The sequence below is a fragment of the Helianthus annuus genome, chromosome 9 (genome assembly GCF_002127325.2).
Source record: "Helianthus annuus cultivar XRQ/B chromosome 9, HanXRQr2.0-SUNRISE, whole genome shotgun sequence".
In the NCBI taxonomy this organism is placed as follows: domain Eukaryota; kingdom Viridiplantae; phylum Streptophyta; class Magnoliopsida; order Asterales; family Asteraceae; genus Helianthus; species Helianthus annuus.
The window spans coordinates 20317161-20328389 of NC_035441.2; the positions used below are offsets into that span (position 1 = coordinate 20317161).

The 11229-nt window shown below is 42.1% G+C and overlaps 1 long non-coding RNA gene across 1 annotated transcript; it reads left to right on the forward strand.

The window, feature by feature from the left end:
• Nucleotides 1-8966, forward strand: LOC110874181. The gene is made up of 3 exons (XR_002555708.2): nucleotides 1-138; nucleotides 8792-8794; nucleotides 8910-8966. It is a non-coding gene; the product is annotated as an uncharacterized LOC110874181 (long non-coding RNA).
• Nucleotides 8967-11229: the final 2263 nt, after the last annotated feature.

Below are 11229 nucleotides of genomic sequence, written 5' to 3' on the forward strand. Positions count from 1 at the left end.
ATGGTCGGAACCGAAATATCTAGGGGGTTTGAATCCGCATAAAAGGGTTAGCTCTCTCTCGGTTGATTCAGTTGCTACCGAACTTCTTCTCTGGTGGTTCTGCAAAAAAGAGCACCGTTAGCCTCGCCAAGGGGAGAAGTGTGACAACTCGAGTTTCTGACTTTCACTTTCGCATTAAATGCGCGCTGACTTTGACTGTTTAGTAGTTGACTTGTTGGATTTGTAATTGTACGCGTTGTGTTTTAATGAAACGTGTTGTCATTGTGCATACATGTAACTACTTGTGGTTGTAAAAGATAATATTGGAATTATTATTTATTACACTTAGTCTAGATCACGAAACATGGCATACTGTTCGAAGGATTCGAAGGACCACGAAAGATATCCTTCGATTCGAAGGATCAGCTTTCGGTTCGAAGGATCTCGAAACATATCCTTCGACCAAGGACCCTATCCTTCGACATCTTTCGGCCCAGCCTTTCTGATGGGCTTGGCCCATTTCTGTGATACGTTTATATACGTGATACATGCAAACCGGCAGTTATTTTTCAAAACCCTAGTGCTATTGTGTGTGTGTGACGGCATATAGCAAACCTACTCTCTGTTCGAAGGATTCCATACCGTAATCCAGATTTCCGGTTAGTGTGATGTTGTTTATGATGCTTTGATTTCATGATTTATAAATTGTCTTGCAATATATTGTTAGTATGTTAATCGGATCTGTTTTGATGATGTTCAATGATGATGTCTTGTGGATTGGCCATGATAACCGGATATGTATGTTGGTATTGCAATATGTCGTTTGCGTGTTAACCGGAATATGTATGTTAATCGGATGTAGGTTAATCGAATTGATCATATTGTAATCGGATATGTTTATGTAATCGGCACCTATGTGTAAATCGGATAGTTTGAATGATTTTGTTATTCAGATTAGGGTTCTTGATAAACATGGGAATCATGCTTGTTTGATCTTGTTGATGCTAATTGATTTGTGAAATTGGTGTTAATTGATAATCAGTTAGGAAAAACTTGGAAACTTTGAGAAAAAAAAACGTAACTGACATTCCGTAACTGATGTTCATCGAAAGATATTAGTAATCGAAACATAGCTGTGACCGAAAGATACCTGTCCTTCGAAACATAGGTGTTGACCGAAGGATAGCATTGACCGAACCATAGTAGTGTTGACCGAAGGATAGCTTTGACCGAAAGATAGTGTGTTGACCGAAACATAATCTGTGTGCCGAAGGATAACTATGTCGAAACATAGCTGATGTGTCGAAAGATAACCATGAATCGTAAGATGCTAACTGTGTATCGATAGATGTGTCGAAACATATTTGTGATGGTTGTGATAATTGTTAGACCGAAGGATGAGCAATATATCGAAGGATGGGTAAATGTGAATCGAATGATAGTTAATGATTAAATGCGAAATGATACGTGATGTGCCGATATGCAAACTGACTGTTATGTGAACATTAAATTGCATGCGTATCATTGTGAACATGAACTGATTTGTTATACGTGCATACAATAGGACGTGATTAATCACTTGTGAGTGCATAACCTAGCATACCGAGCAAACCAAGGTGAGTTCACACAGCCAAGGCATGGGTTCCCAGGGTGGGAATGGGTTGGATGATTACTTGTGCATACTTTGATACTGTAACGAACGATTAAACTGTTGATGCTTACGAACTACTCAACTGCCTTCGCACCCACCCTGGTCGGTAAAGACTATGGTCGCGAACGAACTGATAAATTGCCTTCGCACACACCCTGGTCGGTAAAGACTATGGTCGCGAACTAACGAACCTAATCTTCGCACACATGCCTGGGAGGCCGCGATGGAACTGATACGATATGAAACTTAACTGAACGAACGCACTATTACCCAAACTAAACTATAAACTGTGAACTCGCTCAACTAGTTTGTTGATTATCTGCTGCATGCCTTGCAGGACCTTAGGTACATATTGGAGCTTGCACAAGGAAGGAGCAGGTCGTTGTGGGGCTTGGATCTTGATCATCTTATTGAACACTTTTGATATTTGACATTTATTTGCTATGAGTTTTACAATAATACGCTTCCGCTAAACAATGACAACTTACTTATGTTTTGGAAACACCTTTCATATGGAATTGGGTTGGTTTATATTGCATTTACTTTTACTTTATACAATGTTCTGTATGATTGGTGGCTTGATCCTGGTCAGTCACGCTCCCAAGCGGTGATACTCCGCGTGTGGATTTTGGGGGTGTGACAAGAAGAGGGTTCTCTCCTTGACCCGACTCCGGTGTGAGAATAAGTATTGGTAATGGAGAAGAGATAGTATTTGAGAAGTGAGTGTGATCTGAGTTTATACCTGAACAGTTCTCGTATTTATAACCGGGAGTTTGGGAGGGAAAATCTGTTATTGAAAAGATGACGGAAGATGCTAACGCCGTAGCGGTTATATTTCCTTCCGTTAAATTCTTTGATCCCACGTCAAGTTGCCTTGATCCGATGTGAATGCACACGGATCGTGGTTTGATCTAAGGCTGGGGGATTGCCACGTGGAAAGTGATTAAGTGGAGATCATTCTCCAATTGCATGCTTTCGTTGTGGTTTCAGGGATGCCTGTGGTAATGACACGTGTCCAGACGGTTGTAACCGTCTGGGTGGTGTACGATCATATTCTTTCTAGAAGATTACTGCTGTAATCTAGTGTGACACCTTACTGTGTGGACACAGATGTGTAAATCCCAAGTTTGGGCAAAATAATAACCAAGTTTGGATATTTGGGCGAAGTATTGATCTTTAGGATTTCAATCCTTTGCTAATGGAAGAAGGCGCAAGGATTTTATGCTTTCCTTTGGGCGCGCGACTATAAATTGTTGATTACTTTCTCCCTTTTGTAAGACCAATGCGCGGCCGCGCAAGGTTAAAAGGTTGAAAGGCCAGTTTGTGGTATGGTCTCGAATCCTTTTTATGAGGTTTTTGGGACCTTACCCCTTCAAGTCCCCCCAGTCTAGTGTTGTACTTATGCAAATAAGTGGAGCACTGGACTTAAGAGAGAGAAATGTTTTTGGGCGCGAAAAAATAAGAAATCTTCTGTGAGAAGATTGAATTTTTTCTAAAGATTTTTTATGGAAAATCTTTGACTTTCAACGAGGCTGGTGTAGTAAATTGATTTGACAACCTGTCATTGTCAGTTGTTTTTTACTGTCTGTGTCTTACGCGCGCGTGTAAACGCGTGTGTGTTCTGACATTTCTTTTTTCTGCTGTTTGGGGAACTGTGATACCCGGAACAGTTGCTGTGACGGTTACCGATGCTATTTATTGCGATAAGTATATATAACGTTTGGGTAACCTCTCTTGTGTAATTATTGTTTTGTTGAAAAAATTTCCCCCTTCTTTGTTTAAAAGAAAATCCACTGTTCCCCTTCTTATGTCAACCGGAGAACATCAAGAAGGTCTTGCTGAAGAGATGTCGACTGAACTTCCACCGTTGAAGTGGTCTAGAGCGTCTTTTGATGGTTTAGTTCAGAATTTCAAGTTTCCAGAAAGCTGGGGTGCTCTGTACCCTGAAGAGGGGCAGACGGCGGCAGATGCTCCGGCTGGGTATATTACCCTCTTTTGAGATTTTTTCTGTGATGGTAATTTTCGCTTGCCTGTCACTAGATTTTTTCTTGAAATCCTTGAGTTTTACAACCTGCATATCTCCCAACTTCACCCTATTGGTATGGTTAGGGTTCGACATTTTGAATTCGTGTGTTGGACGATGTATGTTGAACCAACCGTCCCCCGATTTAGGGTTTTTCATCAGATGCATTGTACCCAAGGGTTCTATTCGTTCGTTCAGAGGGTTTCTGCTAAGAAAAATTTACTGCATCCCCCGAAATCTTTCCATGATTGGAAGCAAAAATTTTTCTTTATCAAGGCTGGAGTGATTCCGATGAAGATGGTTCTAAGGGGGAAGGATGATGTTCCGATTGAAACCCTTCAGACCCCCGTTAGTGAGAACTGGTATCAAGATTTGAAAGATGTGCCTAATATTGTGTTGCCGGAGAAAGCTCTTGTTGGAGCCGGCATGAGTTTAAACTGGAAGATGGAGCGTGACGACAAACCTGTATATACGGAGGATGGTCATAGTAAGTTTGGGATTCTTCCCCTCTCTCTCTCTCTTTTTTTTTGACCCGCTGCTTTCTTCGAATGTAGTTGTTTCTCTGTATGTCGTTGCCTTCAAGAGGGAAGGCGGTCGAATGGGTACAATCAAGAAAAAACCAGAAGAAGAGCTTTGGTACCACCGCATTGTGGGAAATTTTGTTCTTCCGCGGGATGCGGATTTATCTGTTCACCCGGCTACTGGTGCGGGTAAGTTACATTTGTTTCTGTTTCCTGTTCTTGCGCGTTGTGGGTAAATTCTTTATTCTGCGCCTTTGCAGGTGAGTTTTTGAATTTGGGCACAGGCCCTGAAAAGAAAAAGCGCGCGACAACTTCTGCTTCTTCGTCGAAGAGGGGTGAAGCTGTTAAAGTTCAACCGTTGAAGATAAAGAGTGTTGGAGAGAAGAAAGGTACGCGCCGTTCTCCTGACTCCAGGTGTGATTATGTGGTGGTTTCTGATTCTTTGGAGGGTCTTGCTCCTGTAGTGACTGTTCGAGAACCGAAACCTGAGCCGAGGGACTCTGCTGACGTTCCCCCTTCTAATCCAAACGAGCCTATCGATTTGGATTCTAGTCCCGAGCATTTGGTGCATAGGAAGGCTGGTAAAAGGAAGCAAGCTGACACTGACGCGGAGAGTCAACCTCCTAAAAAAGTTCAGAGGAAGAAAATTACCCGAAGAGGGAATCTTGATGCCTTTGTTACGGAATCTGTTCCTGGTAAGTAGCATCTTTCCTTGTTTTTTTATGCGGACTAGATCCTTATGGATTTTTACTTTTCCAGAAGTTCCTGTTGCTCCAATTCCCACAAACTTGCCATCTGTGGTGAATAAAGAACTTCCCTCTACCCCTCCACACATTTCTGTTGCTGATCAGCTGGAACCTACAGAGGTTGATGGTGTGGAGAAGACCGTTGAAGCTGAGGAGCCTGTTGAAGCTGACCCAAGTGTGATGGGTGATGCTGATAATCCCCCAACCCCTGAGGTTGTTGTTGAAGACCTGGGGGAAGGGGCAACTGAAAAAACTTCTACTCCTTCCCCTAAACCTTCAGACACTACGCCGGAGCATGTTGAGAAGGTGACAGTTGAAGAGCAAGATTCGTCTGCTGGTGTTAGTAAACAATCTCCCATCCGCCCAGAGGAAACCTTGGGAGATTATTACTATCGGACCTATACGGAGAAGGATGCTGCTGACCCTCATGCCCCCGTTTGGAATTTGAAGAAAGGTGATACTTTCGCGGATTGGCATGTGTGCCAAGATTGGTTGCAGGGGATACTTCCACCTGGGGAGGTCAAGTTTCAGGAAGATCGGTCTTATGAGCAGACCTACCAGTCTTATTTTGCTGAAAACTGCTTCTCATGTCTCTACCACCCACCGTATTGTTCGTGAGTGGTACAGCATGCATAAGGAGTAGAAATCCTTTATGGCGGCTCAGAAGAAATTCGCCAAAGATGAGAGACGTCTAGCTCAGTTAATGGCTAAATTAGAAGCTGATCAAGCCAAGTTTGAAACTGAGCGTAAGACTGAGGAATGGTCCGTTGTTGGTTGGAGAAGAAAAGCGGAGGCTGAAGCTGCTCTCCTTTCCGAGGAGCGTAAAAATTGGAGAAAAATTTGCGAAAAGGATAATGCTGAGAAGGCAAACCTTCGTAATATCATTAATAACCTCAAGGCTGAAGTTGAAAATCTGAAGAACCAAGATGCGGAGGTAGAAAGATTGAAGAAAGAAAAAGCGGATATGGAAGCTGCGCTGGTGGAGGCGCGTTCTCATAGGGAACGAAGTGAGCAACGGGAGGTACAAGATTTAATCACTCTTGCCGTTAGAGATAAAGAATTAGAGGAACTTACTGCTTTGGTTTCTGACCAGGAACAACTGAAGAAGGATCTGGAACTTGTGCATTCCGAAAATACTGAAACCTCCCGCCATTTGACTGAGGTTGAAGAGAAACTGGAAAATTCAGAAACGGCGCGGGTCACAGCGGAAAGCGAGCTTGACCCTTTAAAGAATGATATGGCCTGGTTGAAGGATCGCGGGATTGCTTGTGTAAGTTCCTTTTTCCCTTTTTTGTTGCGAAATCATATATGCGCTTCTTCTTTTTTTTTTGATGCTTATTTTCGCTTGATTTCATAGGTTGCTGAATCTGTGTTAAACTCTGAAGAACTGGATAAAACTGTTGCTAATTTGATGGTTGCTGCACGGCGAGATGGGTACGCGCAAGGTTACGCAGAATGCTCCCAACATGTGAATAGCGCGCTGAAGGTTAACTGGGATGATAGCAAGTCTGCTACCTTTGGCGTAGATACTGCCGCTGCGCTTGCTTCCCTGAAGACAGAGTTTAATAATTTTGCAACTTCCAGTTATGGAGTTGATAAATGTGGCGCTGCAATCGGATGATCACGTGGCGCAACTTAAAGAAATCTTTCCGGATGAGGGTGAAGATTTAGAGTAGGATGTAATTGTTTTGAACAATTTGTTTTTTGTGGGATGTAGATCCTTGTTTTGCTGTTGCGCAAGAATTCGAAACACTGCTGTGTTTGAAGCTCTTTAGGGCGTATTTGTACGCTGAAGATAGTATGTTTCTATTTGTTTTGTTAAATGACTTTACAATATTTTGCATGAGTACAATTGCTTTTACTTGAGTAAGGCGAATGAAGTTGGTATGAAGCTCATGTGTGAGTTTATGGTCGTTTGTGACGTGATCACTGACCGCGCATGGAGCTTGTTTTATACTACCATAATGTTTTTGCGCTTACTAAAAAGAAATTGCATGCACTTTGTAAACACAAAAATAATAGAAACTTTGTAATTTTATTCATGGATAAAGCTCAGAGGCGTTACAAAGTTTTTTTGATAATTAAATGGAACTTAACTTACTCCCTGATAGTTCCGCCGCATTTGATAAGTCACGTCTTTTCTGCGGAAAACCTATAGAGTCCTTTAAGTTTTGGCCCGTTTGCTTGAGCTTTCTTCTCCCCGTGTAATCTGCTTAATCTCCTTGCGCATATTCTGGAGTAAATGCGTAAGTTCTCCATTTTTGAGGGCTTTCTCTATTTCTGTGCGCAGAGATATGCAGTTATTCGTGGTGTGCCCGTTGTATTTATGATATTCGCAGTATTGCGCCGGGTCTTGACCACGTTTACTCTCCATCGGAATCAGAGGTTTGAACTGGTAGTCCTCAGTACTCAGAACCTCCGCCGGGGTCTTTGTTAGGGGAGTCCACTGCCTCTCCCTATTTTCGTGCTTGTTTTCTCTTTGTGCAGAGAGCTTGTTGATTGTTGTGCGGGCATCTTCAGAGAAACGACTTCCTGATGACTCGCGCCATGATTTTTTGAACCTTCTCTCACCGGTTGCACTTAAGTCTGCGGGCCTGTTGTGTGGTGGTGGTGGCCTGTTTGTAGTAAGGTTTTTCTCAGTCTGCGCATAAACCTTGGCCGCCGCCATTATCTTTTCCCAACTCTTGGGGAGGCCCTCTGTTCCAGATAATACCTTGACCATGTCGTCACATCTAACCGCGTACGTAAACTGAGCACGGATTAGTTGTTCGTTAACACCGCCAATCTCCAACACTTCTTTATTGTATCTGGTGATAAAATCCTCCAGATTCTCATCATCGCGGCGCCAGATGTTCATGACGTCGGATGTATCACGCATGGAACGCCTTTGTTGGCTGAAGTGTGTTAAAAACTTTTTACGCAGATCTTTCCATGACTCGATCTGTCCCGTCGGTAGGTTATCAAACCAGATTCGCGCTGGGCCGGTTAATGTTTGTACAAACAAATGACACCATAGCGGAAGAGTCCAACCGCCAACCAACCCTGCGCTGGTGAATACTCTCAGATGATCATCGGGGTCAGTTAACCCATTGAATTTTCCAACGTTAGATGGTAATTTTGCCCTCTCCAATGGAGCCAGAGTTATCTCCAGTATGAACTTTGAGTTTTCTGCTGCTTCTTCAGGGCGGTAAACTAAGTCATAATTATGCTCCGCCTCAGGGTTATAAACCGCTCGAGGCCTGCATTTGTTATCGTTTGGCTGCAGTCTGTTGAATACGCTAGTGTTTGCACTCAAACGATATGTTTGATCGGATTCATCAGTGTGAGTGTCCCGTTGGGAACCCAACCTATCATGAACCGATTGCCTTCGACGAGGGTGTGGTTCGCCACGGTGTTGTCTCTGGTAACTGCCTGTATCATCATAAGTTGATTCTTCTCGCTGGGAAGCATGAATTCTAGATCCCGGCATTCGTGATTGGGTCACGGGAGCAGTTTGAGCACACAACTGTGTGTACACTGCGTTTAATGCCCCTTGGGATCGGACATACCATGATATCGGAGTTTCTCCTGGTGGTAAAATTGACTGCGCGGGATTTGCTGGTAACATTCCTGGAGTAACAGGATCATTTGCTCGATTGGATTGAACCTCATTATCGTCTGAGGCCTCTTCTACAATCCCTTCCACTGGTAAATTGTTTCCGATGTTTGGTCGAGGACCAGATTGCCGGTGAGATGACGAATTTTCTGCCATGTGCAAAAACAGAAAAATGGAATGAACTGAATCGAAACGAGGTAGAAACTAGAAAAACTGAGAAAACGGTGGGCGCCAATGAAGAAACACTAGATAAATGGTCGGAACCGAAATATCTAGGGGGTTTGAATCCGCATAAAAGGGTTAGCTCTCTCTCGGTTGATTCAGTTGCTAACGAACTTCTTCTCTGGTGGTTCTGCAAAAAAGAGCACCGTTAGCCTCGCCAAGGGGAGAAGAGGGTTCTCTCCTTGACCCGACTCCGGTGTGAGAATAAGTATTGGTAATGGAGAAGAGATAGTATTTGAGAAGTGAGTGTGATCTGAGTTTATACCTGAACAGTTCTCGTATTTATAACCGGGAGTTTGGGAGGGAAAATCTGTTATTGAAAAGATGACGGAAGATGCTAACGCCGTAGCGGTTATATTTCCTTCCGTTAAATTCTTTGATCCCACGTCAAGTTGCCTTGATCCGATGTGAATGCACACGGATCGTGGTTTGATCTAAGGCTGGGGGATTGCCCCGTGGAAAGTGATTAAGTGGAGATCATTCTCCAATTGCATGCTTTCGTTGTGGTTTCAGGGATGCCTGTGGTAATGACACGTGTCCAGACGGTTGTAACCGTCTGGGTGGTGTACGATCATATTCTTTCTAGAAGATTACTGCTGTAATCTAGTGTGACACCTTACTGTGTGGACACATATGTGTAAATCCCAAGTTTGGGCAAAATAATAACCAAGTTTGGATATTTGGGCGGAAGTATTGATCTTTAGGATTTCAATCCTTTGCTAATGGAAGAAGGCGCAAGGATTTTATGCTTTCCTTTGGACGCGCGACTATAAATTGTTGATTACTTTCTCCCTTTTGTAAGACCAATGCGCGGCCGCGCAAGGTTAGAAGGTTGAAAGGCCAGTTTGTGGTATGGTCTCGAATCCTTTTTATGAGGTTTTTGGGACCTTACCCCTTCACTTAATTATTGATCACGTTCTAGGAGACGAAGTTTCTTTAGATTAATTAATAAAGTTGGGAACTTTTTACATGGGATCTGCTTTTTTTTTTCTTCTGGGTCAGTAACAGATTAGGAATTCTTCGATATCAGCCTCTTTTTGGACTTTTTGTTGAGGTCTAATACTGGGTAGTGGAAGAGGAGAAATTGATAGCTGCTGCGAGGCTGATTCTGCGGGAATTGGAGTCTAACAAGAAGTTATCAAATGAAGCGGTTAGGATCTTGGAAGATTTAGGCGCACGATTAGCGGCGATGGCGAAGATTGATGAAAGTAAAGATGATGAAGAAGATGGGAATGAGGAATTGAGTGATATGAAAGGGTGGATTGATTCGATATACGATAAGATTACAAGAGAAGAGACCCCATTTTCTGTCACCAGATATGAGAGAGAAACAAAGGTACATCGAGAGTTCTGAAATTCATTACTTCGTGTGATTCCCAGAAAGAATGTGAGTGAAGGAGATGTACCCGGAGATGTACCCGCTCTACTACATCTCCCTCGAGAGTTCGGCGATCGGGGAAAACTCGCCGGAGAGTTGGAAAAACAGAGTGGCCGGAAAGTGAAGTAATGATTTAGTTTGATGAAGAATATGCCCGGATAGTCCCTGTGGTTTGGCCTTTTTAAGGAAAGGGTATTTTTGTCATTTCACACATTCTTAACTAAGAAAACTAACTGATGTTAGGCACATGGACTATCCGGGAATGAAAATTGAAAAGTTGGGGACTATAGTTGTAATTTTAGAAAGTTAAGACTAAAGATGAAAAAAGGGCAAACCACAGGGACTATCCGGGCAATTAACTCTTTTATGTTTGATATACATGTATGTATATAAATCTAATAAATAATTAAATCTTTAACTTTAAAATTACTAAAATACCCTTAGTTTTATACTTGAAGTTACCAAAATACTCTTTCAATTAACAAAAAAATTGGATGGAGTTAGAGGCTGGGAGCAAAATGGGAAAAACATAGTAAACTATTGGAGGAAAATGACTGTTTTTAAATGAATGGGTTAAAACCATTAAAATGATTAAACTACAGGTAGCAAAACGGAAGTTTACTAAAAAATATATCATGTTGGCACAGAGCAGAGCAATCAGAACGAATAATCCGGAACTTCAATTACTCTTTTCAAGTCATGAAGTAATTTTCAACCACAAGCGTTGCATTCTACAAAACAAAATATATATTTGTTCCCTTCTTAACTTAATGTAATTACGTGTTCAAATAAACAAAAAAAATGAGCAAAACAAAATATATATTTGTTCCCTTCTTAACTTAATGTAACTACGTGTTCAAATAAACAAAAAAAAATGAGGATACTTTTTTTTTTTTAGTAAAAATAAAACAATTTTTTTTTCACTAACAACAATTATATTATGTTACGAAAAGGGCAATTACAAAGCAATGGCAGGTAGTCGGGCAACAAGTTGCGCCGCCACCCCCTTTTGAATAGAAAAACCAATTCTACTAAATACAAAGTTTGAAACCTTTAGCGACGAAGAATTACTATTAACGACTTTTTGAACCCGATTCAAGAGTCGTACAGCGTC